Raw genomic sequence first — 26037 nt, 5'->3', positions numbered from 1 at the left:
TTAATTTAAAAATTATGTTAAATGTATGGTTTTAGGGTAAAATAAGTGCATGACTGAATTTATTATATAAAGAAAGGACAAACTGTAAACCTAGAATGCAGAAGAAGAGATAATTAAATTCCTGATTGATAAGTCAACCTAACAGGTTTCTTATAGTGTTTATGTGCTGTATGTTAATCAGGGTTGGATTTGTCTCCTTTGTGTCCATGTTCCTTTTTCATTGCTTTCAGCATTCTGTTGGGCAAAAGCCTGAGATCCTGTCATCCCAGGAAATTAGGAGAGAAAAAAACCCTTAGAATTAATTAAAGGTGTAATGGGAAGAATGAAACTAACTGAAATAATGCAAAAGCAGAAAATGTTAAGCACTGCATCCCACAGGGAATCAAAAGAGACAGTTCTGACTGAAATGGTTGCATAAAGGGATGCTATCCAGGCAGCTGTTGAACACCAAAAGAAAATACAACTGGGATTCACTCTGACAGAGAATCAAGCTCAAGTATTTCAGATGAGCAGGATGTATTTAATGTGTCATCTTCGTTCTTCAAGCATAAACCTGCCATTGAATGAGAAAGACCTGCATTTCTTAACCAGTGATACAGACAGAATGGAAACTGTTCCAGGTATTTATAAACTGCAGCCCAGCAGGTTAGTGCTGAGTTCCTTCTGTTCAGAGGTTGTAAGTGTGGTTTTCCTGCCAATCCATTAAGAAGATTAATTTATTCTTCATTAGTCTGAAAGTGGTTTACTTCTCTAATCTCTGGAATATTATTGCTAAGCACTTGCATGAGATAATACTAAGTCTGAAGACTGTCCATCAACATCATATCCTGCAAATGCTTACTATCTTTATTTAAAAGGAGCAGCACTGCTTTGCTCATTATACTACCATGTGTAAAGTTTGAAGGAAGGTTTACCCCTAATCTTTATTAATGATGCTGATAATATCACATTGTCATCAAATGGACATCTGAGATTTTACCTCCATCTTAGAGGTGGTGTAACTGAGGTCCATGTGAGATACATACTTACTAAAACAAAGGTAATAAGATTCAAACCTGTTATCTGTGCATCTGCCAAACTGTGCAGCCGTTTGGTAGATTAGAGCAGCGCCTACCTGAAGTAATGGTGTTATTTAATCATGTTTTATAGTTAAGGCAGCTTCTTCATTTTCCGATGTGTTCTCATAGCATGCCTTTTACTGACCTCCGTAACACCTTTTACAGGAGTATTTTCATCAGTGGCCCTACATACAAGCAGCAAGCTAAGAGCAAATGCCACAGCTCTTTCCAGAAACCACACAAGGTAGTTCCAGAGTATACTGCACTTACTGTGAGGGAAGAAGCATCGACGGAGCTTCTTGAGACAGGTGAGATTAGAAACCGCAAAGGAAGATAAGGACACTCAGCTGAAAAGATCAGCAATATTTCCTTAAAAAGAAGGAGAAAAAAAAAAAAACAAAAGGAGAAAGATTAGTTTCAGTAATAAAGTAAATTAGAGGAGTTAGAGTGTGTTACTGCTGTAAAACCCATGTAAAATAGGCAGAACTTCAAAGACATTACTTCCCAATAATCCCAAATGCCTTTTCTTGTTCAACCTATGGTCCACTTAAACACATGTAACTGCAATCAGAAGACAAATCTTCAGGCTCTAGTAGAGGAGCAAAAAGCCTGGAGTAAAGCCAAACAAAATAAAACACATGCTGTGAAATTCTGTTTAGCCCCAGAGACTGAAATGTCTACCACAGAATAAACTTAATAATGCAATAATAATTTGACAGTAAAACTGTGCATCTCATGAGTAGTTTGGGTTTGTTTTTTGCAAACAGATATTTTCTGGTTTTCATATGAAGAGGAAAGGAGAAGGAAATGTTTTCTGTGGTGCTCGAAGTGGTTGTGCATCAGAGCTAAGAGTGTAATTTGGTACATTTTTGTTTGTTTTCTGACCAGCATGGTCAGCTTACAGTGCTCAGGTGAGCACTTAAATTATTCAGAGTGAATATAAAACTGTTAGCCTTCAGTCCAGTAAAGAAAGTTTCTCCTGGAATATCTCTGGAGATACTTATGTATTTGAAGCCTACCCTTGTTGGTTGCTAGATACTATGAGTTAGATCGATTTAGTTCTTAGTCTGCGTGTCAGTTTCCCTGTTAACCAAAGTACTTTGTTGATGTTCATGGCCTGCCCTCCACTGATACCTTTCCTTAGTGTTTTATATGTAAACTCATGTTCTTGTGGCCGAGCCATAGTTGGTGGCAGATTATTAATGCTGTGTTTTATAAAAAGAGACAATCTTAGAGTTTAGCACACAGGTCTTTTCTTGTGTCCATGATCATGTTGAGATGTACACTTTTCCACAGTGTTATTGGTTTGTAACTTTCCTGTATCACTTTACATGTTTTCTATTACATTACCCTGACCCAGATCAATTAATTAAATTCCAGTCAAGAATTTGTTTTATCAGTTTGTTAGAAGTTTCCACTGGTTTAGGATCTGTGTTGCTGCAGGCATCCTCATGAATGCTATTACAGCATAATCTTTTCTTCAATTATTTTGACGGTAGCTTTTAAAAAAATGAGTTAAGAATTAGAACATTTCTTCCCTCTTAATTTTTTCAGCAAGAGAGGTTGGTCAAGGATTCAATATTCAGGATTCTCCAGAAGATCACTGTTAGTGTGAATACAAACTGTAAAGCAAGCAGACTTCAAAATGTTTTGACATCTACCTTGTGAAAACAGATTAATGAGAAGAAATATGAAGCATGTCAGAACATCATAGAAAGCACAGGTATGCCTACCCTCACTTTCTTCTATTTACCTCTACCCTAGGTGCTGGAGATTTCTTTTCATCATGTTCTAGAACTTTAAATAGGAAAAAAAAAAATGATCACAATGTTTTTTGTAGTGTCCTGAGTGTAACTTTGCATTTTCAAAGGTGCGTCCTAAACCCGGAGTAATTTTATACTTCTAAGTCAGGTGCATTCACTCTTCCTTTAAACACCTTCTCTATGTTCTCTCAGCCTGGTTTTCCTACTTCAGTGTTTATTCTGATGATCTATATTTATCTCCCTTAATTGACTGCAATCTTCTAAGACTTGATGAAAACCAATCTTCCGTTTGCTTTTCCTCTCAGTATCCGGGAAGAGCTATACAGAGTGGAGTCCCTCCATGCCTCTAAATCCTTAGGGTTGCATGCTGCATTAGTGACGTACAAGACTGATACAACATTCTTAATTCACCCTGGATACTCAACTTCATCAGCACTCCCATCAGAAACAATGGGATCAGTATGGAATTAAGGCAATGCAAATCAAGAATCAAAATCTTATCAGCAGTTGTTAATTTGCTTAATTAAAATCTAGATCTGCTCATTTATTGCTACTAATTCTTTGAGTTATTGACAGATTCAGTTGTGTCTCACAAATCTGAAGAAGCCAGGGAGAGTATTAGGTATGGCCTAGATTAAGTCTTAGTTTCTTAACTGTAAAATGAGATCTAAGTGGAATTATTGAGCTTGGGGATTTCAGGGATGCTTTTCTGTTACATGAACTCACAGGGAGAACACCATATTGATCTTTTGAGAAAAGGTGTAACAAGAGATATGATGTCTCTGTTTTTGGCTTTATCTTAATTCTTGCTTCAGTCATCATCTTAGATTACCTTTTTTTGTCTATGGATATGTGCTCTGGGCTTTACAAGTTTGTAAAACAAAATACACATTATCGAGCATAAACCAGCTCAGTGTTTTCTTCCTGCCTGGCCCCCTTTACCTCCCTTTTGTCATCTTAATGAAACGAGTTTGGCTATTGCTTGTCTTGCCCTTCAGCATGCTCAAAGCAGGCATAAAGGGATGTAACTTTCTTTTCTTGTTACAACACTGAAATTGTCAGGTTCAAATAGTAACAGACAAGCTGTTTTCTAGGATTGTTAGAAATCAATTTAGTACAATTTGAGCAGAAAGATGTATCAGTGTACAGACATAATGCAGACATATTCTTCATTGTAGCAAGAGTTATCACTGGCTGCCTTCCAGCATGTTTTGATTCAACTACTTTCTCTACTCGAAAAGTTTATTCATAGGATTGTAGAATCAACCAGGTTGGAAGAGACCTCCCAGATCAGCCAGTCCAACCTATCACCCATCCCTGTCCAATCAACTAGACCATGGCGCTAAGTGCCTCATCCAGTCTTTTTCTTAACACCTCTGTTTAGCTTCACCACTACAATGTCTGTAAGAAAAATGTATGCTAGGGCAGAGAGTTGAACACATCAACAGCAGGTACTCTTACTTCTACATCCAACCACCTACATAATGACTTCCAGAAAATTGTCATCACCCGGTCCCACTGGTCAGCATTTGAGCATCTGAGGGAGAGAAACAAAGATCAGAAGAGCTGCAGACAAAAGATTGTATTTTAAGTACTCAGAAAAGTTATAGTGAAGAAATCTCCTTGTATTTAAGTGAGTCTGAAAGTGGCCTTGACACTAGCAAAAACACAGTCAATTTACTTGGTATGAAATGAAATGTTTCTAACCTGCTGTCAGATAGCACACTGCTTAACACCTGAAGGTAGTGGTTTCATTTTATTGATAGAATAACCAAAGAATAATTAGAAAATCATCTTGGTAAAGTTGAGAAGTAAACCCTTAAACTAAATGTTGCCTTTGCTGTTCATTTTTGTGTTCCTTTGCCTCCATATGACACTTAATATAGGAGATTTGTTTGTTTGTTTGTTTGCAACTATATAAATCTATTGGGTTGTACACTAAATGTCATGAAGGAGGCTTTGACCTCTGTCTTTGAATGTGCTTAAACTAGGACAGTTGAAAACAATGGCATATGTTGTGTGTACTTATGAAGAGCCTGTCTGCAATTTAATGAAGGATTTGTTTGTAGATAGGGAAGCTGGTTTAGGAAGATAGTTTGCATATTAGGTAATTTTCATGTGTACTTGCAAGGTCATTATGAAATAATAATGTATTGATCTGCTGTTCGTTGGTCAGGAAGAATGATTTATTTACATGTAAGACTGCTGGTAGTTTTGTAAAGAAAGGGAAAGCTGTTTAGTGAAGGATTTTTCTCGTGTTCAGGAAAAGGAAGTGGGGGGGAATCAAAGTTTTCCCCCAGAAATGCTATGGTTACAAGGATGAGGAAGTTCCACCACAGGTTCTGTGAGTTCTGTATATATAGTCTAAATCTGCCCCTTTTTAGTTTAAATCTGTTACCCCTTGTCCTTTTGCAACAGATCTTGCAAAAAAGATTGTCCACATCTTTCCTGTGAGTCTTGTTTTTTTAGACACTGAAGGACCACAATAAGGTCCCACTGGAGACTTGTCTTGTGCAGGCTGAACAACTCCAACTCTTTCAGTCTGTCCACACAGGGGAGATGTTATAACCCTCAGATAATTTTTTCAGCTCTCCTGTGGACCCACTCCTACAGGTCCATGTGTTTATTGTGCTGAAGGCTCCAAAATTGGACACAGTACTTCAGGTGAGGTCTCACCAAAGTGGAGTCAGAATCACTTCCCTTAACCTGCTAGACATCTCTTGAGGCAGCCCAGAATACAGTTGGCCTTCTGGGCTGCAAACACACATTGCTAGCTCATGTCAGCTTTTTATCCACTGAGTTGTCTTTAAATATGTAACACCATAAGGAATTTATGGTGTTCCATATAGAATAGACTATACTGCTGTTGGTCCTGTGCCTGAACAATATGGACATGGTCCACAGAAAGAACATAAACTCATATAACCATTATCAAAATATTCTCACACTCAATTACTGTTTTCTGTTGGTAACATTGGTTTTTTTTAATCAAAGTAACTGCCAGTCTGTGCTTCAGATCAACAAATGAACCAAAAGCTTCTGAAAGAAAAAAAATATTGCAGAGATGCAAGATTTATGATTTGATTTATTCATGCCACTGGCAGGAGCAGAAAAGTACGATTAATTCTAAGCCTCTACTATCAAGTTGCTGATGTCTGCAAAATTTCCATGCATTTTTCTGAGATAATAAAATTGCAGTCATGTTTTGTGGTGCAGAGATTACTGGGGCTTACTTTACTATTGTAATTACTACAAAGTCCCATTATCATAACCAGTGTGTTTGTGATACTGCAATACAGTGTGCACATCGTTCTTGTGGAAGGACTTCAATCGTGCCCAAGAAAACAAATAATTAAATATTCTTTAATCTGCAGTTGTTTCATCTGGTCAATGTGTGGACTTAGAATCACAGAATCAGTCAGGGTTGGACTTGTAGGTAAGATATCACAGATCTGAGAGCCTGTTTTTCTTTCACACTGGCACTAAATTCTTGTAACAATTGCAGAATCACTGGGGTGTGAAATTTGTGAAATGACAAGTATTTTCTGAACCCTGTGAACAAAATGTTTTTGAGAAAGGACATCAAATGTAGGCCCTGAAGTATCAGCCAAGAGCAGAAATCCAAGCAAGTATTCCTGTCAAAAAGAACAGCGGTTTAGTTCATTATTTTATTTTAATCAGCATTAGATGCTGAAAATAGATTTCTGCCTGGACAAAAATGCCATCTTTTCTTGTCTTTTCCTCTCTTGTCCTGTCTTTGTCTCTTTTTCTTTTTGTCTCTTTTTTCTTTTTGTCTCTTTTTTCTCTTTGTCTCTTTTTTCTCTTTGTCTCTTTTTTCTCTTTGTCTCTTTTTTCTCTTTTTCTCTTTTTCTCTTTTTCTCTTTTTCTCTTTTTCTCTTTTTCTCTTTTTCTCTTTTTCTCTTTTTCTCTTTTCCTCTTTTCCTCTTTTCCTCTTTTCCTCTTTTCCTCTTTTCCTCTTTTCCTCTTTTCCTCTTTTCCTCTTTTCCTCTTTTCCTCTTTTCCTCTTTTCCTCTTTTCCTCTTTTCCTCTTTTCCTCTTTTCCTCTTTTCCTCTTTTCCTCTTTTCCTCTTTTCCTCTTTTCCTCTTTTCCTCTTTTCCTCTTTTCCTCTTTTCCTCTTTTCCTCTTTTCCTCTTTTCCTCTTTTCCTCTTTTCCTCTTTTCCTCTTTTCCTCTTTTCCTCTTTTCCTCTTTTCCTCTTTCCTGAATTTGAAAGGAGTTCTGGCAGAAACATTGCATCTTCTTCTTTTTCAGGACTAATGTGCCGCGCTGCAGTTGAAAGCTGTATTCTCGGTTATAATCATTAGTCAGCTGGTGTATTTCTATGTATTTGAAGAAAAATGTTAACGACCTGCAAGTTACTTTGTTTCGTGGCTGCCTTTAGCAGTAGTTGTGCTTCCCTGGAGTGTGCATTACCCACCAGAGGGAGCCCAAGCCAAGAACTGTCAGGTTGTCATGGACTCGAGAGAAGCGTTTAGGTTGGCAGAGGTCATTGATTCCAGCCGTTACCCTGGCAGTGCCAAGTCCGCCACTAAACCGTATCTGTAAGTGCCACATCTGCACATTTTCCTAAGTACCCACGGCCATGGCGACTCAGCCACTCCCCTGGGCAGCCTGATCCGATGCTTGATAGCCCTTTCAGTGAAAACTTTTCTCTTAATATCCGTCCTGAACCTTCCGAGGTGCAGTTCGAGTTGACCTTTCAACTCGGCTTGGTTTTGTCTCCCTCTGGTGGTGAGTAATGCGCACTCCACAGAAGAACAACTACTGCTAAAGGTCACCATGCAGCAATTCGAGCTGACATTTCAACTCAGGTGTTTTCCTGGATGAAAGTCCTCTCTTACACTTAACAGGACTTTGGATCTAGGCATTTGTCCTCAGGTTAGCTTGGGGACTAGAGAGGAAATCAGTGCACCTCCCTGTTGGCCTCTTTTGGGAACTGTCAATTCAGTGTCAAATCAAGCAGAGCAGTACCTTGCAACGTACTTTGGGGTTCATGCGTGCTGTTCTTTGTGATATGCATAAGGACACCAAAGTTGCATAGAGGAGAAATAGCTTTGAGGGTAAAGTAATTATGCCTGAAAAAAATAGGCCAGGTAGAAGCAAGGGTGAGTAGGTTATCTGTGCCTTTAAAAGGAAATCTCTCAGAATTCCTGACTACAAACAGGCTGGAGGATCTTTCTACAATATATTAAACTGACAGTTTGTTTGTCAACAAATAGATTGGCTGAAAAAAGGCAAGAAGGTGTAGTTCGTGCATGTTATATTTGTTCAGCACAGAAATGTGTGTCAAGTGCAAAAGTGTGTATTTAACTGAGCATTTTGGAACTAAATGTTTAAGTGTTTCCAAACTTGTGCAGCTTCCTTTTTCCTTAAAAATCACTGTATTTTGACATAATCAAATTTATTCCAACTCATTGTCATACACTGAAAAATCATCTATTTTTTTAATTCAGATTTTCTTATATCCAGCTCAACTGCAGTAGTTTCTTAAACATGTATTGATAGAAGTTTGTTAGAATTCAAACCATTTTTAAAATCATATCAAACCATGTTTTTGTTATTACATCTAAAAACCCCAGGCCTCTAAAATTATTTAAAAGCAAGACTTAGTGCTATAGTGAACAGGTTTGGAGCCTGACAAGTCCCATAAAAAGTGATTAAAAAGAATTCTTGAGAATGCTGATGTAGGTGATTTATTTATGAACAAACATGAAGAGTTAGCATGCATCTCCTTGCCATACGTGTGCCAATACTAACATGGGCAATGAATAGGGTGTTCTTTAGGGTTTCTTCTATGGAAACCAACTGGTCAAGGTTAGAGGGATTCTGTTATTCTTGTTCTTGGTTTTCATTCTTTTTGTTAAATCATAAGATCAATTTTACATTTCATCAAGCTTTAATAAAAATCTTCCTGTGACTTAGAGGACAGAAGGAGTGTTGGTCCTTCTGGAAAAATGAGCTTACTTCTTTCCACATGTCTCCTTGTGCACTTGGAATAAGTCATCCACAGAGTAATAAGTAGATGTTGAGACATGGAGAGTAGCAGCTGAAAGGTGATAAGGAACAGCTTCTTGTGTAATTTTTTAGTTGTAGCTGACAGTATGACAGTATGAATAGGAAGAGTCTTTAGGAATAAGGGAAGTTTCCTACTTTGTACTACAAGAGGCAGAAAAACTCACACAGTTATTTATAGCTGAGCAATACACAAAGCTGATCCTTATTGCCTCTAAGCTGCTTGCTCCTTGCTCAAGTAATTTTCTAATTTTCAGTGCTTAGACTTCTCAAAATTATTAGTCTATTAGTCATAGGAATTATGACTAATGGAAGACAATGAAAGTTCCCTAATAGTCAAACTTGAGTTCTATGCCATGAGTTTTGTATAAGCAGCCTATTAGGCTTCCAATAGCATTTCCTTTTCCTTTTTTTTTTTTAATTCAAAACTTGTGATATAAAAATAGTAACAGTTTCATTAAATAACTTCATCTTCAGCTTGGGTTTCTGTTCCTTGATGATATTTTGTTATGTCAAAAGAAGGTACAGGATGGTTTATATCAAATTATTCTCTAACGGATTTCACTTGATGGCTTCCTCAGAAGTTGTCTTATAGACTGGAACATGAGGTTTTAACAGATGGTTTTTAAATGTCTGGATCCTGTCTAACTTATGAAGGGCTTGTTTTCTGTATTTCAGTATTTGAGAGAGGAGGACTTATTTCTGTGTTTATTTGTCTGCCAACTTAAGTAATGGCTTAAGTTGTCAATTTCCACCCCCTCCCCAACATTTTGGTGGGAATTAATCTGTCAAATGTAGTAAATAAAAAGAGAAATGTAAACAATTGGAAAAGAGTAGCAGGAGGCTCACAAATTTGGAAACTAAAACCAACCCTAAACTATTCAATGTGCAATTGTACCTCCTTAGCCATGGCTGTTAGATAAATTACAGTTCAAATGACACTTGCATGTGTACTTTATGATTTTCTTGAAGAAAAGAAAGGGAGAAAATCTTACAACTTTCTTTTTGAAGAGGAGATGCATTATAATTACTTCCAGATGCAGTTAACTAGCTGTGAAATGACCCTTCACTTCCCTTTTTTAGTTTTCTTGGATTACTTTTCACACTCCTCCTAATTATTTCTGACACTTCAATTTCTGCTTCAATTCTGTCTCTTGTTTAGGTTTATTTTTCTCTGTTACTTTCTGTGTGGGTGATACTTTCATATTCTCTGTTTTCACATTCCACTTCCCTTCCTCTCAGAATTTTATTGCCTCATACTTTATTCTGAGGTCAGGGAAGTGAAAGGAATAGGAACACATGCCAGCTGCAGACTCAGGAAATATAATCAGCTCTGTGTTTGAACTTGTACTTTCTTTATTATTGATTCAGGGTTTTGATTTGATAGATTCCTGCCAGTTGCTGCATGAAATACACATTTCTTCAGGGGATACTCCTATATACAAAGGGATCATTCCATACTTGCATCAGAAATTCAGAGAAAGATTATATTGCATGTGCTTATAAATTAGTAGGAAGTATTTTTCACCAATGAGAGTGTAGGACTAAAACATTTTTTTGTAACTCAAATTAGTATCATCTTTCCATCATTGTATTTTTTGAAAGCCATATCTCTTAATAATTTCTTTGTATTTACTCTATTGATCTATAGTTGGTGTATTGTCATTACATAAACCAAGTCCAGGTGGTATAAAGGATTCATCCAAAGAGTACATCTTGCAGATACAAACTTTCTCATCCCTTCAACAACCTACTCTGTCTTCCACTAGCACACTCCTACTCAAACATTTCTTCCAATCATAAGTCAAAAGGTATTCTTCCCTGGTTTGATAATGCCAGTCCAGCATGCAGCTTTATGCAGTATTTGTTGAGATTGTCAGCCTGAGATTTCTGAGAACAAGATTTGTGCTATGCAGTGCAGGAACATTCTCTCAGTTGGTGACCTACTCCCAAGTATCAGCTGAGAGTTTGTTTCTCACTTTTGCTCTGTGAAAATACTGTAGTCATATAAAAAAAAAAGTTAGGTTTTCTAAGGGAGATTAGGCCTTGTGATGGTTTGGGGGTTACCCCGCCCCTCCCACACTTTGTATTTGCCCCAGCTAACTCAGACGGCCTCTGGGAATATAGATGAAGCAATTTATTTACAGCTAGCAGAATGTACAAGCAGCTATTTACAATATATACAGTTATATACAATTATATACAGAAATATACAAAGGATAAACAATACAGAAGCACAACTCCCCTCCCAGAAACCTGAGTCCCCAGGAGGGGCTCTCAAACCACCCCAACACCTCCCCCGGCCCCTCTCAACCTTACCCCAGTTCTCAGGAAGAATAGAGGTGCAGCCAAGAGGTTAGGGAGCAGGGTTAGTAGGAGCAGGGTTAATGAGGTGTGACCAGGTCTAAGGCAAAAGCAAGAGTGAGAAACAAAATGGAGAAAAAGTCTTTCTTCTTCCCAGAGTTCTCAGCGTAACTGTGAGAGAAGTAGACACAATTGTTTTTTCATTTCACTGCCCGTTATCTAGTTCTTCTACCAAAACATTCCAGCTTGCTTCAAACTAGCACAATCCACCCCTTGTCTACTTCGCTCAGAGTATCGCTGAGAATTATCCAATCTAACCTAAACCAATATTTACACTAAAATAATATATACAAGTTCAGTTCACACTTCAATCAGATGTAGGTGATTCAAAAGCTCAGAACAGGGACTCCCAGGTGATGTTGGGTTTCGTGCTCACGTGCTGTAGATTCTATCATAGATTCTCTCAGTGTTGGGCGCCGATGTTACCTAAAAAAGAAAACTCCTAACAGTTTGAATTTAAACTCTCTCAGCTAAGGTTAGATTTCTCTGTGGAATACACTGGATTTCACCATTCTCCTGCATTACCCAGTATGTATGACCAGGACCTTCAGCAGAAACCACCCCTCGGACAGGTTTCCCTTTGCCCGAAGGAGAAAATACCCAAACAGTTTTCCCTAACAGATTCTTCTCACGTACAACAGGAACTTTATCACCGTCTACTGTTTGGACCAAATCTGATTGTGCAGGTCCTGCTCTATTTACTGAACCTCTACTATTTACCAACCAGGTAGCTTCTGCTAAATGTTTGTCCCAGTTTTTCAGAGTTCCACCCCCCATGGCTTTTAGGGTGGTTTTCAGCAAACCGTTGTAGCGCTCAATCTTCCCTGAAGCTGGTGCATAGTAGGGTATGTGATAGATCCACTCAATACCATGCTCTTTGGCCCAGTTTTTCACAAGATTGTTCTTGAAATGAGTACCATTGTCTGACTCGATCCTCTCTGGAGTTCCATGTCTCCACAAGATTTGTCTCTCCAAACCAACAATGGTGTTACGTGCAGTAGCATGTGGAACTGGATAGGTTTCCAACCATCCAGTGCTGGCTTCTACCATCGTTAGCACATACTGCTTGCCAGAACGAGATCGAGGTAAAGTGATGTAGTCAATCTGCCAGGCTTCACCATACTTGTACTTTGACCATCTCTCACCATACCATAAGGGCTTGATTCGCTTAGCCTGCTTAATAGCAGCACAAATGTCACAGTCATAGATGACTTGGGTGATAGCGTCCATGGACAAGTCAATTGACCTATCACGAGCCCATCGGTATGTTCCATCTCTGCCTTGATGTCCAGATGAGTCATGGGCCCACCGAGCTAAGAACAGTTCACCTCGGTGTTTCCAATCAAGGTCAATGTCAAGTTCAGAGTTGGTATCAACTTGAGCAATCTTAGCAGCTTGGTCTGCCTTCTGGTTGTGGTGATGTTCCTCATTGGCTCTGCCCTTAGGCATGTGTGCATCTACGTGCCGCACCTTCACTGGAATTTTCTCCAGCCGTGCATCAATGTCCTGCCATAGATCAGCACACCAAATAGGCTTTCCTTTCCTCTGCCAACCATTCTTCTTCCAGTCCTTTAGCCAACCCCATAGAGCATTGGCTACCATCCACGAATCGGTGTAGAGGTAAAGGATAGGCCAATTCTCACGTTCAGCCACATCAAGAGCAAGTTGAACAGCTTTTACCTCAGCGAACTGACTGGATTCTCCTTCTCCATCTTTCGTTTCGGTAACTCTCCTGGTTGGACTCCAAACCGCTGACTTCCATATTCGCTTGTTCCCAACAAGACGACAGGAACCGTCTGTGAACAAAGCATAGTTCTTTTCCTGATCAGAGAGATCACCATAGGGAGGAGCTTCCTCAGCACGAGTTATTTTCTCCTCTGGAGGTTTGGAACAGTCTGTGCCTTCCGGCCAGTTGGTGATCACCTCTACCAGACCAGGTCGGTCAAGATTACCCATTCGCGCTCGTTGGGTTATCAAAGCCATCCATTTAGACCAGGTTGCATCTGTGGCATGATGTGGTGATGAACCTTTGCCCTTGAACATCCAGTTAAGAACTGGCAGTCTAGGAGCTAAAAGCAATTGTGACTCAGTTCCAATCACTTCAGAAGCTGCTTTCACTCCCTCGTAGGCTGCTAGTATCTCTTTCTCTGTTGCGGTGTAATTTGTCTCTGAACCTCTGTAGCAACGTCCCCAGAAACCAAGAGGACGACCACGTGTCTCATTTGGAGCTCTCTGCCAAAGACTCCAAGTTGGACCATTGTCACTGGCAGCCGTGTACAGAATGTTTTTAATGTCTGGACCAGATCTCACAGGTCCCAAACCCACTGCATGGACTACTTCTCGCTTGATCTGATCAAAGGCTGCTTGTTGTTCAGGTCCCCACTCGAAATTGTTTCTCTTACGAGTCACATCATGCAGAGGTTTGACAATCTGACTGAAACCAGGAATGTGTAGTCTCCAAAATCCCACCACACCAAGGAAAGAAAGTGTGTCCTTCTTACTGGTGGGAACAGCCATGGTAGAGACTTTGTTGATCACATCCTGAGGAATGTAACGGCGACCATCCTGCCACCGCACTCCCAGAAACTGAATTTCTCTGGCAGGTCCTTTGACCTTGTCTCTCTTAATGGCAAAACCTGCTTGTAACAGAATGTCAATGATTTTGTTACCTTTCTCGAAGACTTCCTCAGCAGTTTGGCCCCACACAATGATGTCGTCGATGTACTGGATGTGCTCTGGAGCTTTACCTTTCTCCAGTGCATTGTGGATGACTGAGTGACAGATGGTTGAGCTATGTTTCCACCCCTGAGGCAAACGGTTGAACTGGTACTGGATACCTCTCCAGGTGAATGCAAACTGAGGCCTGCACTCCTTTGCTATGGGAATAGAGAAGAAAGCATTAGCAATGTCTATGGTTGCATACCATTTAGCCTCCTTCGATTCCAGCTCGTACTGGAGTTCCAGCATGTCCGGCACAGCTGCACTCATGGGTGGTGTCACCTCGTTGAGGGCACGAAAGTCAACTGTCAGTCTCCAGTCGCCCGTAGGTTTACGCACAGGCCAGATGGGACTGTTGAAAGGTGAATGAGCTTTCTCGATGACAGCCTGACTCTCCAACTGACGAATCAGCTGATGAATGGGCAACAAAGAGTCACGGTTAGTTCTGTACTGCCTATGATGAACAGTTTGAGTTGCAATTGGCACTTCCAGGTCCTCTATGTCATGATGTCCCACAACTGCAGATTCATCAGAAAGTTCAGGTCTAACAGACAATTTCAATTTATCATCCTCAATCTCTACAGATGCTATTCCAAAAGCCCATTTATGACCCTTAGGATCTTTGAAACAACCTTGTCTCAAAAAGTCAATTCCCAAAATGCAAGGCGCATCAGGACCAGTTACAATAGTATGTGTCTTCCACTCTTTACCAGTTAAACTGATCTCAGCCTGTATCTTAGTTAACTCTTGAGATCCACCAGTGATTCCAAAGATAGAAATGGACTCTGTCCCTTTGCAATTTGATGGCAATAAAGTACACTGAGCACCTGTGTCAACTAAAGCCCTGTATTTCCGAACTCTTGAACTGCCAGGCCACCTAATGAATACATTCCAATAGATTCGGTTCTCTCCACTATCCCTTTCCTCCTCCTGGCTGGAGGCAGGGCACCCCTAATGCTGAACATGGCATGTAGGGTGTATACAATGATTGGTGTTGTTGTGAGAGGAACTGCAACTGTTGGAACAATTGCAATTGCTCTCAGGAGCTGAAGAAGTGACAGCTACTTTTCTGGCATTGCTGCCTCTGTTTCTGCCACTCTGCAGATCCCTGACCCTCTTTGAAAGAGCTGAAGTAGGTTTACCATCCCATTTATTCATGTTCTCCCCATATGTGTCACGCAGAAGTATCCACAGTGACGCACGTGATTGCTGCTGTCTGGGTGGAATTTGTCTCCTCCTGGGCTGGAATTGCCTTGCAGGAGGTGGGCGTCTGTTCCTGACTGCAGAAACATGCACCCATTCAGATGATGCAGGAATGGTATCTTTTACCAGATTTTTGAGATCCTCCTTCAGTTCTTTCATGGTATTCTCAAAACCATCTTTCATGCCCTTTATTTCAGAAGTCATAGTTTTTATGGCACAGATTATACCAGAATGTGACAAGCTGTCCTCAATCTGCCTGAGCTGATCAGTGAATTCACCAACAGTGAAAGATCTTCCATTATCACTCCTTGCTAGGAATTTACTGGCCAAGATGTTAGCATAGGATGAAGGAGCAAGCTTAATCAGCTTCTTCATGAGACCTGTTCCCAAAGGAATATCGTCAGGCTCATGAGTGCCATGATCTCCATAAAGCACTTCCTTCACAGCAAACTCCTTCAGAAGCTTAATTCCCTGCTCAACGGTGTTCCACTTCTTGGCAGCCCATGGCAAATCATCTCGGGAAGGATATCTCATAGCCACAGCCAACAAAAGGCGTGTCCACAAGCTAACCCTACCAAGAGGACTTGCTAGGTGTTTGTCCACTCCACTCTCCTTAGTGAGTGGTCCCAACTGCTTGGCAGACTTGTCTCCTACCTGCAGAGCATTAGCACCAATGCCACGGCATCTCACTAGCCAGCTTAAGATTGGCTCACCTGATTCCCTTGTGTATTCCTTCCTAACTTCCCTGACCTCTCTGAGTGGATCCTTGGAGCCTTGGATGTCATCTTCCTCCTCTTCTTCCTGTTGTTCTGGTGGTGCCGGGCCTAACACAATCTTCCTCATAGCATTCCTAAACTCATTGGAACCATCCTCTCTCCTGGCAGCTAACCTCACAGCACTCCTCTCACTTGAGTATTGTTGTCTCAGCACATCTACAAGGTCTCGCAGACTAACTGCCTCCTCTTCCTCCTCTTGCTGCTGATCACCAGAGGTCTCCTGTCTTACATCCTCCTGCGAACCACTCTTTGTCTTAGCTTTTGCCTTAGCAGGTGCCAGATGGGCCTGAGCAGCAACAGACTTGGATGTGTCTGCTGGAGGATTTGAATCTTTAGGAGTCTGACTTGAAGGGTTTGAATTATTGGAGGTCTGACTTGGAGCATTTGTATCCTTAGGGGTCTGACCTGGAGCTTGTGAGTTCAAATCTGCCTTGCTTTTAACAGGAGGATTTTGGTTCTGGTCTGCTGGCTGGGGGTTCGAATTGGCTGAGCTGGTGTCATTAGGATTTGGACTGACTGGGCTAGCGTTACCAGCATTAGTAGTATTATTAGCATTAGTGGGATTGTTTGCCTGTCCTCCTGGGATGCCTGCCAACCCTGAGGTGTTATCATTTTTGCTAGGGACATTCTGATTTTGGGTACCTGCCTGTGCTCCTGAGGCTCCTGCTAAACTCTGTGGCTTGTTTTGGTTATCCTTATCATTGTTTACGTTAGTGGCGGGAACGCTGGCAGTATTCCCAGCACTTGGAGAAGGAGGGGCAGAGGCTGGCAAGGGGGAAGCTGATAACTGTGTTCCCTTGTTTTGCTGTGAAAGAGACTGCTTCTGAGACACAGAATTTTTCCTAGCTCTTACAGAAACTGGTTTTGAATTTTTCACCAATAATGCCAAAATTAATATGAATATTAAAATCATGAGGCAAATATTAAAAATTGTGAGAAGAAAAACAGTTTTACACGAGCATGTACCTATGCAAACAGTTGGAATTCCTGTCTTTGGCTGAATAACTCTCATTAGAGCCATATTTAAAGCAGAATTTCCATTGATTGTCACATTATTGACCAGAGCTCCTGTAATATCCTTGGTAATATTCTCAGAGATATTAAAACCAGCATAACCAAGAATGAAATCACCCCAGCTCCAGAACATGTTTGAAACCTTAGCTTTAGCCTTCTTAAAAACTACATGAAGCAAGAAATAACCAATTTGATCTTTGATCCAATTGTACACAAAAAACCAGAAAACAGGCCACACAGCAATCCCCACCAAGTACAATAGCTGCTTGATTAGCTTCATCTTAATTCCCAGAGCTAATTTCCACTCACTGAAATCTCTAGCCCCACGTTGGGCGCCAATTAAAAAATGTGATGGTTTGGGGGTTACCCCGCCCCTCCCACACTTTGTATTTGCCCCAGCTAACTCAGACGGCCTCTGGGAATATAGATGAAGCAATTTATTTACAGCTAGCAGAATGTACAAGCAGCTATTTACAATATATACAGTTATATACAATTATATACAGAAATATACAAAGGATAAACAATACAGAAGCACAACTCCCCTCCCAGAAACCTGAGTCCCCAGGAGGGGCTCTCAAACCACCCCAACACCTCCCCCGGCCCCTCTCAACCTTACCCCAGTTCTCAGGAAGAATAGAGGTGCAGCCAAGAGGTTAGGGAGCAGGGTTAGTAGGAGCAGGGTTAATGAGATGTGACCAGGTCTAAGGCAAAAGCAAGAGTGAGAAACAAAATGGAGAAAAAGTCTTTCTTCTTCCCAGAGTTCTCAGCGTAACTGTGAGAGAAGTAGACACAATTGTTTTTCATTTCACTGCCCGTTATCTAGTTCTTCTACCAAAACATTCCAGCTTGCTTCAAACTAGCACAGGCCTACAGAAAGGTAGGAAAGAATACTCATAACTACTTATGCAGTGTGTTTGACAGGATTTGAATGATGGGGTTTAGAAATCTACTGTCTACTATTCACTTTGATTTGATGTTCAAATGGCAGTGGCAATATTTTATATCAAAGGCAGAAATAGTTTGCAAAGGCAAATCCAGCTGCAAGGAGCTAAAGTGTTGGAAAGAAGACTGATAAAAGGAGGAGGAAGCAAGAGGCCATACATAAAAGAGATTATAAAGAGAATAATCTGAAGTCTATGTCATTTTTCTTACTTGGTCCTTTATTTTATCACTGGTATGTCCAAAGGGTTTAAAAGCTAGATTTGCAGATGGAAGTGATGTTGAGAGCAGAGGAAATCATGATGTATTTTGCTTCCAGATTCAGTACAACAAGATCAAAATATTTCAAAAGAATCAAAATGGAACCACATTAAAAATCCAAAAAACCAGTCCTATACAAACCAGTCTTTTATAGCATTAAAATATGCAGTTAACTACCCTTAGCTATTTGGCAATCTGATGCTTTTTTATTTCTGAACTGTCATTGCCAGAGCAGCAAGATTTTCCTTCCAGTCTTCCCTCTCCCAAGGTTATCACAGTTTGTATAAAAAGTCCAAATTAGGCTGCATCAGAGCATTTGAAGTTTTATTCTGCACCCTCCTCATCTAGCTGATTCTGACGGTGTTGTCATACAGCCCTTCACTGGCTTGTGTATATATATATATATGGGAAGAATTTAGTCCTCCTTGTACATGCACTTAGGCTTCAGAGTTTACCTAGCAGTGTGACAGAATAAGGCTACAAGTATGTTTCTTCTGCTTCAACTGACTCTTCTTTTTCACAGCAATAGAGAAGAAGCCATAATGTTCAGTGCTAGCAAAGGAGATGAGGTGGTTATGGTGATGTGCCTAGAATCTGTGCCCGCTGTTCAGGGAGAAGCCACAGCTAATGTCTGCATCCTTGGGATCTTTAGGTAGTGAATGCTTAGAAACTGTTTTCTTGTTTCTCCAGAAAAAGAAACTATGCTCAATTATTTAAAATATTTCAGTGGCTCCTGAGGTCTTCAAAAGCATTTTTTTACAAATTCTGGAGTTTTTGAATGTCACACTGGAAGACAACTTCAGGTGCCTAATCCTGCTTGAAAATCTGGGTGTTTTCACCTAGCTGTGTTCAGTCTGAAGGCAGAAGGGTTCAGCTCTCTCATACCTTCATTAAGCCTTCCAGGTTCTAGTACCTGTATCTTATCATGCCTGGTATCTGCTCCCAGAGCAAATTCGGTATTACTCCATTACTTGCAGAAGGGTCAGCAGGGAAGCTCTTGGTTTGCACTGAAATAAGTTTGACCCGAAAATATTCTTGAGACAGCACATTTTCTTTTCAGATGGCATTACAGAATTAAAGACAAATTCCTGTTTTAGAAGTGCCTGTAGTGCTGTAATAGAAAGCTCCCTCTTGCTATGAACAGTTTTGACATTGCTTACAGGGCAGCAAGCTATTATGTAAGCAGAACTTCCCAACTTCAGCACATTTGCCTACTCTCACACTCTTCAGGGTTGCTGCAATGACTTTATTTACATCTGCTTCATTAAGGTGAGAATTAGTAGCATATGGGCTATCATCTCGTGGCATTCAGCCATACTCCAGACACTAATATCACTGAGATAATATTCTGGCATCTGAAAATCATAGGCGTGTGGCCAGGTTACCTTCAATTCATCAAGGTGAGTGGTTTCACTTCTGTTGCCATTGCTTAAATAAAGGAGAATTGTTGATTAATTTCTGAAAGGATCATGCAAATGGAAGTCTCAAACCTTTGATATTGTCATCCAATATTCTACTTCAGTTATCTTTTCTACTTTGCCATGGTACTTGAGTTGATTTCCTGCACTTTCACGTGAATGTCTGTAGCAAGACTGCAGTGAAAAAGTGTACTGTGTGATTAAAGAAAGAAATACCAAGTGACCTTAGTGCTCTGAAATCAGACATGTGATGAGGGAGATGGGCTTAAGCTGTCAACAAGTGAATTCATTCTTCTGAGAATACAAGAGATGTGAACCAAATTTCATTATAATATTTTTGAGCTCTAAGAAAATGCCAATTAAGTTACAAAGATTGTGATTGCTCCTTATCACTGAAATATATTAATTCTGAAAATCTCCACGATCTGGAAACCAAAGGTATGATTTTTCAATGCTGAATTCAAGATTCTGTTTCAATCACAATGCTTTATCAGTAAACTGAATCCTATTATCAAAGATCTGAAATGGAATATACTATTTCTGTCTTCTTGTAAATAAGATGAGATTCAAATTTATTAAAGTGAAACAATGGCTTATTCTAAAAAAAAAAAGTCTGAGTCCTTACATTTTGTGCAGCTTAGCTCAGAAAAAGATACCTGGTAACATTCCTTCTGAACAGTTACTGTGGTAAGACAGTTGCAGGGAGAAAATTGTGCTAATTTCTAAATTCTCTGTAAGTTAGACTGTATCAGACAGACTGTATATAGAGATCAGCTCTCTGCATTTCACCTACAAAGTTAAATCATTACCAGTGTAGATGTTTGTGCACTTGGCCTTGTACTCACTAAGAAGGTGAACAGCAAAATTCAGGTAAAACTGTTCAAGCAACCTCACAAGATAGTCCTAGCATAACTACAGACATATGTGTTGATTGTTTTTTGGGGTTGAGGGGGTTTTGTGTTGTTTTCTGATTGGTTGGCTTTTTTGTTTGTTTCGTGGGTGAAGTTATTCCCAGAGAGTGATTTGCCATTGGAATAGGCTGCCCAGGGAGGTGGTGGAGTCACCATCCCTGGAAGTGTTCAAGAAAAGACTGGATGAGGCACTTAGTGCCATGGTCTAGTTGACTGGCTAGGGCTGGGTGCTAGGTTGGACTGGATGATCTTGGAGGTCTCTTCCAACCTGGTTGATTCTATGATTTTATGATTGTGTCTGTACTGAACTTCTTTATTGTACCTTTTTATGGTGGAGAGAACTACCTTCAAATAGAACTTAGCTGCAAAGATCAATAACCAGGCTTTGACCATTACTACAAATAAGGGAAAAAACAAATGGAATTTCAGACATCAGGGCAGGTAGTAGACAAGACAACATGACAGGCACAGTGTTGCATTTGAAAATATTAATATAAACTTTAAAAGGTGATTCTGCCAGAAAAAAAGGACAGATAAAATACACTAATTTGTGTAAGTTGTGGCTGAATTGCTTTGCCTGTTTCTGAAGTAGTTTACACAGAGGGATGGATTCAGAACTGGTGTAAATGAACAAAAAGCTGAGCACTGCTGGAATCTCCAACTGAAAACAACTTGAACATGAAGTTAGCCAAAGGACTTGTCTTTGCAACACCTTGATGGGTGTTGATTTTGTTTGGTTTTTTTTAGTTATGAAATCTCTCAACAAATGAACTCCTGATTCCCACTGATTTCAGTGAGGCCAGGATTTTAACTGTGTTGCAACTGGATACATAAAAATCTGTATTGGGGAACTGGAGATCACTGTCAAGGGTGTGTTCAGAAGATTCATAATCCAAGTAATTTCAGACTTGGAGTAATTCTGTAGTCAGAATAATTACTAGTCATATATTGGTGAGTATTTGCTTATTGTTGGGGGGTGTGGTTTTTTATCTTGGAGATGTTTTATGTCAGAATCTCAGTGGTGGAGTGCTTACAGTGTGGAACACAGTAAAATCAGATGCCCATGCTGTTTGAATTGAAAAGAGACTTGCAGAAAGCACCAGAATTATACTGCTGAGGGAATTGAAACTCTTTGTCATTACAGGCAAGGGATGGGCCTCTCTTCCAGATTCTCTTGACACTCATTTTGGCAGGTACTAAATGCAAATTTGCACAGAAATTAAGTTGGGGAGGGGTGTGGGGGTGTGTGCAGGAGATGTGCATGCTTATGGATTCTGTGAAACCTAATTAAATGAGACATTTACTTAGACAATTAGTTACACAAAGCAGGCACAGTTGGGTTGGTTTTTTAATGTTTTTACTAGGCTGTTAACTTAAGACCTTTTTAAAAAGAAGTATGTGAAGAAACAGTCAGCTCCTTGCCAAAATAAAGAGTACAGAATTCTTGAGGGAGGGCTAGTACTTGGTCTCTCTCACAATAGGTAGGAGTTTGTTTCTGATGCTGACTGTAGTATCCATAAAGTTTTGCACACAGAACATATATGATTATGAAACTAACTGCTAAGTGTTTTTAAATAGCATGGCTGTTCAGTCAAGCATGGGTTATTGGGTTCTTTGTTGGGTTTTTTTGAGTCACAGTAGTCATTAGCATAAAGGGCATCCTCTTGAAATCTGTCTGGATTAGAGGTACTCATGGAAGTGTCTCTAAATAAAGTTAAGATCTGAAAAGAAGCAATTATTTACAATGCATTTAGTATCAGAATAGAAACATTAGCTGCTTAAGGTCAACTATACTTCTTAGTTTCAAAGATAGTGTGAGACCTAAACTCTCAACTAAGGCTGCTTTCTCCAGAAATGGAGGAAGGCAGAAGTCGCTTTCTGGGGATAAAACCCTCTAACAGTAACAAAGACCCCACCGGAACAGAAAGATGCAACTGATTCTTCCCTGTGCCTGTTAGACTGAGTTGGTTTTCCTTGGTGTTTGTGAGGTCTGTGAGAAATGTTTGGATAAGATCTTTTGGTGCTGTTCCCAGAATATGGTTCATGTGATATCAAAGAATCCTGATGTTGTGCCAGGGACCTTTTTGTCATTGGGAATTTAGAGACTGGATTTGTAAAGGGTTAGCTGAGCTGGAATACAAAAAAAACTCCTGAGCAACCTATCCTGGCAGGCCATCTTCTGTCAAATGCCACCAGGGACCTGTGCCAGGGGACTCCACCCAAAAGCAGAATGAGCAAGGGAGCGACAGGTGACAGCTGAAACACTGGGTGTCCAGGCCATGGATTTGTGTTGAAATATGAGTTACTGGAATACATAAAGGAGGTCATTGTAACCTTCCTTAAAGCCAGAGTGTTCTTGTCTTGAAACAGGGAGATCAAAGAGATAAAGACCACCAGACTGATGTATAATTATTATAGCCTTCAACTGCAAAAATTAGTGACCCTAGCTGCCTAGGAAGAAGGCATTGTGAGTATTCTCACTTAAGCAGTATTTAAGCAGCATTACTATCTGTCTACACATCTGCCTAAGCCATTGGTTTCCAATATCTTTTCTACTTGTAAACCATAAGTTTTATCCACTGGAATGGCAGTCCTGCATGAAGGAAATGTATGCATACTCACAGTTTTCTTTACCTTCCATTAACCTCTTCCAGTCTGGAGCTGCAGACAGCCTATTTCTGAGTAAACGCGAGGAATTTGTCTTGAATGTACCATTGCTATTCACAATAGCTCTTTAAGATGCTGTCTATCTCCACTTGCTTACAATATGCAGAAGATGAGAAGGAAGCAGGTTTTTCAGAAGCCTTAAAATAGTGGTGATCACCTATTAAGTAAATTATGCATCCTTCCTTGTGAGGAATTTTGCTTCAATTAATGTAATCAAAAGGTTTTATGAGGTGAAAAATGTAAATACTTAATATTTTTTTCAGAACTTTGGCCCCCATGGGAAAGACAAGGAAATTAAGACAGGAAAAGGGACTGGAGAAGAAGATAAAGCAAGAAATGGCAAAATAGGAATTGACTAGTGAAAAACAGAGTGCCATTGATCTTGCTTAGAGGAGACGAAAAGGTGAGAAACAATATCTTAATGTGTCATGTTTATATGGTTTCTCTCAAATCCCAAAGCATTGTTCTGCTTACTGATGGGTATGTTATGTAGCTGTTAACATGCTAGCAAGCTACTGGTCTTGCTTTGAGTTTTTTTTAGGATTTTTTTTATGATGTCACTTTATTTCCATCTTGGTTTCACTCCATAGCTTCCATTATGATCTAGCGTCAGGAAGGTCTTGGACAGGTAAATGTTCTGCGGTCATAATCATAATCAAGTCTAAGTTTTGGTTTCTTACTTGATGGTTAATTTTCTAGGGGGACATTCTACCACTTTTCTTTCTAAAGATCAAACTCTAAATTGCAATAAGAATTTTACAATTTGATTATGTTGCAGACAGATTTTTTTTTTCACAAGGTTGCAAAGTTTATTAATAATGTTTGTTATATAAAATATCACCTGGTGGGCTGTATTTGGCTTTACTATGAACTGTTTCATCTGTCATAATGCAGCCAGTCTCAGCTCTATATTCATTGGACATGATTTACCTTGATTTTCTCAGTCATCACTACATAGGATCAACAGACAGATCAGCCAGAAAAGTTGCTACAAGTGCATACGTGTACATATACAGTAACTTATATGTCCATATGAAAGGATTTATGCCTAGAGGTTCATTTGGCTTTAAATTTCATTGACCAACGCCTATGCCACTTAACTACTTATAGAAGTAAGGATGAGGAAAGGATGCATAATTTAGAGTAGAAAGTGCTGACATAAATCTGCAGAAAAGTTCTTGAGCTTGTGACTGACTTACCAGTTGCCACCCTGCTCCCTAGGTCACAGTGTGTTCACAGGACACACACCATCCCATGGCAAGACCCATGCCAACTCCACCTTCTGGAAACCAGCACATCCATCCTTTCTATACACTACTGCCTTGACCTACATTGGCCACTATCTGGTGCTTCCCAGCTGCAGTGAAGAACAGCAAATCAACTAAATCACGCTGCAGAAGTTAGAAACTGGACAGGTAGAAGTACTATTTTTTGGTAAGCTTAAATGCAGTTTTTTTCATGTTGAAAAGTGACTGCTAGATGTGGTATTCACAAAAATAACTGAGAGCTTGGATGGTGAAGATTTGCATGAAACTACTCAGAACTAATCAGTACGCTAAGGATTACTTGCTGAACGTGTTCTCTAGCTGCTAAAAATGTGTGTGTTCATTTTGCCAGTCTCTTCTACCAAAAATTAGCACTTATCAAAGAAAATACTGTGAAACATTCTTCCAGTGTTTTTTTTCATGAGGTAGAAACCAAAGCAAACCAGACTTGCTGCTTGAAATACCTGAACATCTACCACATTTTCTGTGAGTGTGGAGAATATAACTATTTTGTTATTAATTAATTACATATGCAGCAAGGGGAAAGCAGAGCTGGAAATCCATTTAGGAGATAATGAAATTTAGTATTATTTGACCTATCTTCCTACTCTACTAGAATGGGCCTTTCATATGTAGAAACATCCCTATTTCCACTCCAGCAAACAGATGATACTTCTGTACAACAGCAAGAAATCTTGTCCCTGGGTAGTTGTGTTCTGAATTGCCACACATCATTAGAAGCTTCCTCTCCCTGATTTTAGTTTCGATGCTCTTGGGAAGTTGTACCATTCCTCACATCCTATGCTTTTAAATGTTCTTTGGTTGTGAATATGGGTTCTCTGGGAAGAGAAAGGTCAGCCTAACCCATGGACTTTGTGCTGCTGTGGTAGCATAACTGTCAGCAGTTCATCTTACTTTTGCCAGGGGAATGCAAGGAAAATGCAACAAGATTCTACCCAGATGGTCACTGGTGATGCTCAAAATGTGCCCTTAGGTAGGGTGGATCTGATGGCTCTGGTCCCCTCCTGTCCTGATGGATGGAAGTAAACACTACATGAAGTGATTTTTAGAGAGAACTTACAGGGGAAAAAGTAGGAAGAAGGAGAAACACCAGATTAAATGCCCCTGGAGATTCATCTTAGCCTCTAAGGATATGTTGATGCCACCTTACAGCTCAAGAACTGCTGACCAAATCAATTTCCTCTGCCCAAGGGCAGGATCAGTTATAAAGTAATGGATGCTGACGTGACTGTCAGGCTTGTCTTGTAATGTCTTCATCACTGGAGATCTTTGCTTTCCAAAGTAATATATCCCAGTGTTTCACTGTCATTATGCTTGGACAGTTCATTTTTGTTTTCTCCCTTGTGTGTTCTTCAGTGCTCCATCCAAAAGACATTATTTATTGTCTCTTTCACTTATATTGTCCCTTTCCACTTGGAAGCAAACTTTCACATTACTGAGGACTGTTGACTTCAGTTGTCTTGTTTCTAGGCTCTGTTCTATTTTTCATCTACACCTCTCCTCTATCTTATTGCTTATTTTAACTCTCTTAAATATGGTCCAAAATGGTATATAGTTACTTAGAATGTTTGAAACCAATGTTTCTATTTCTGTATCTCACAACATTTGGAGGTTTTCAAAATG

At 39.9% G+C, this 26037-nt stretch overlaps 1 long non-coding RNA gene across 1 annotated transcript; it reads left to right on the top strand.

The window, feature by feature from the left end:
- The first annotated feature begins 961 nt into the window (after positions 1 to 961).
- Positions 962 to 24534, top strand: LOC135178464 (uncharacterized). The gene is made up of 4 exons (XR_010303550.1): positions 962 to 1366; positions 2613 to 2781; positions 23392 to 23531; positions 24350 to 24534. It is a non-coding gene; the product is annotated as an uncharacterized LOC135178464 (long non-coding RNA).
- Positions 24535 to 26037: the final 1503 nt, after the last annotated feature.

Source organism: Pogoniulus pusillus, chromosome 9 (genome assembly GCF_015220805.1).
Source record: "Pogoniulus pusillus isolate bPogPus1 chromosome 9, bPogPus1.pri, whole genome shotgun sequence".
Lineage (NCBI taxonomy): Eukaryota > Metazoa > Chordata > Aves > Piciformes > Lybiidae > Pogoniulus > Pogoniulus pusillus.
The sequence above is the reverse complement of the archived record's forward strand: the minus strand, read 5'-3'. Positions and strand labels throughout refer to the sequence as shown.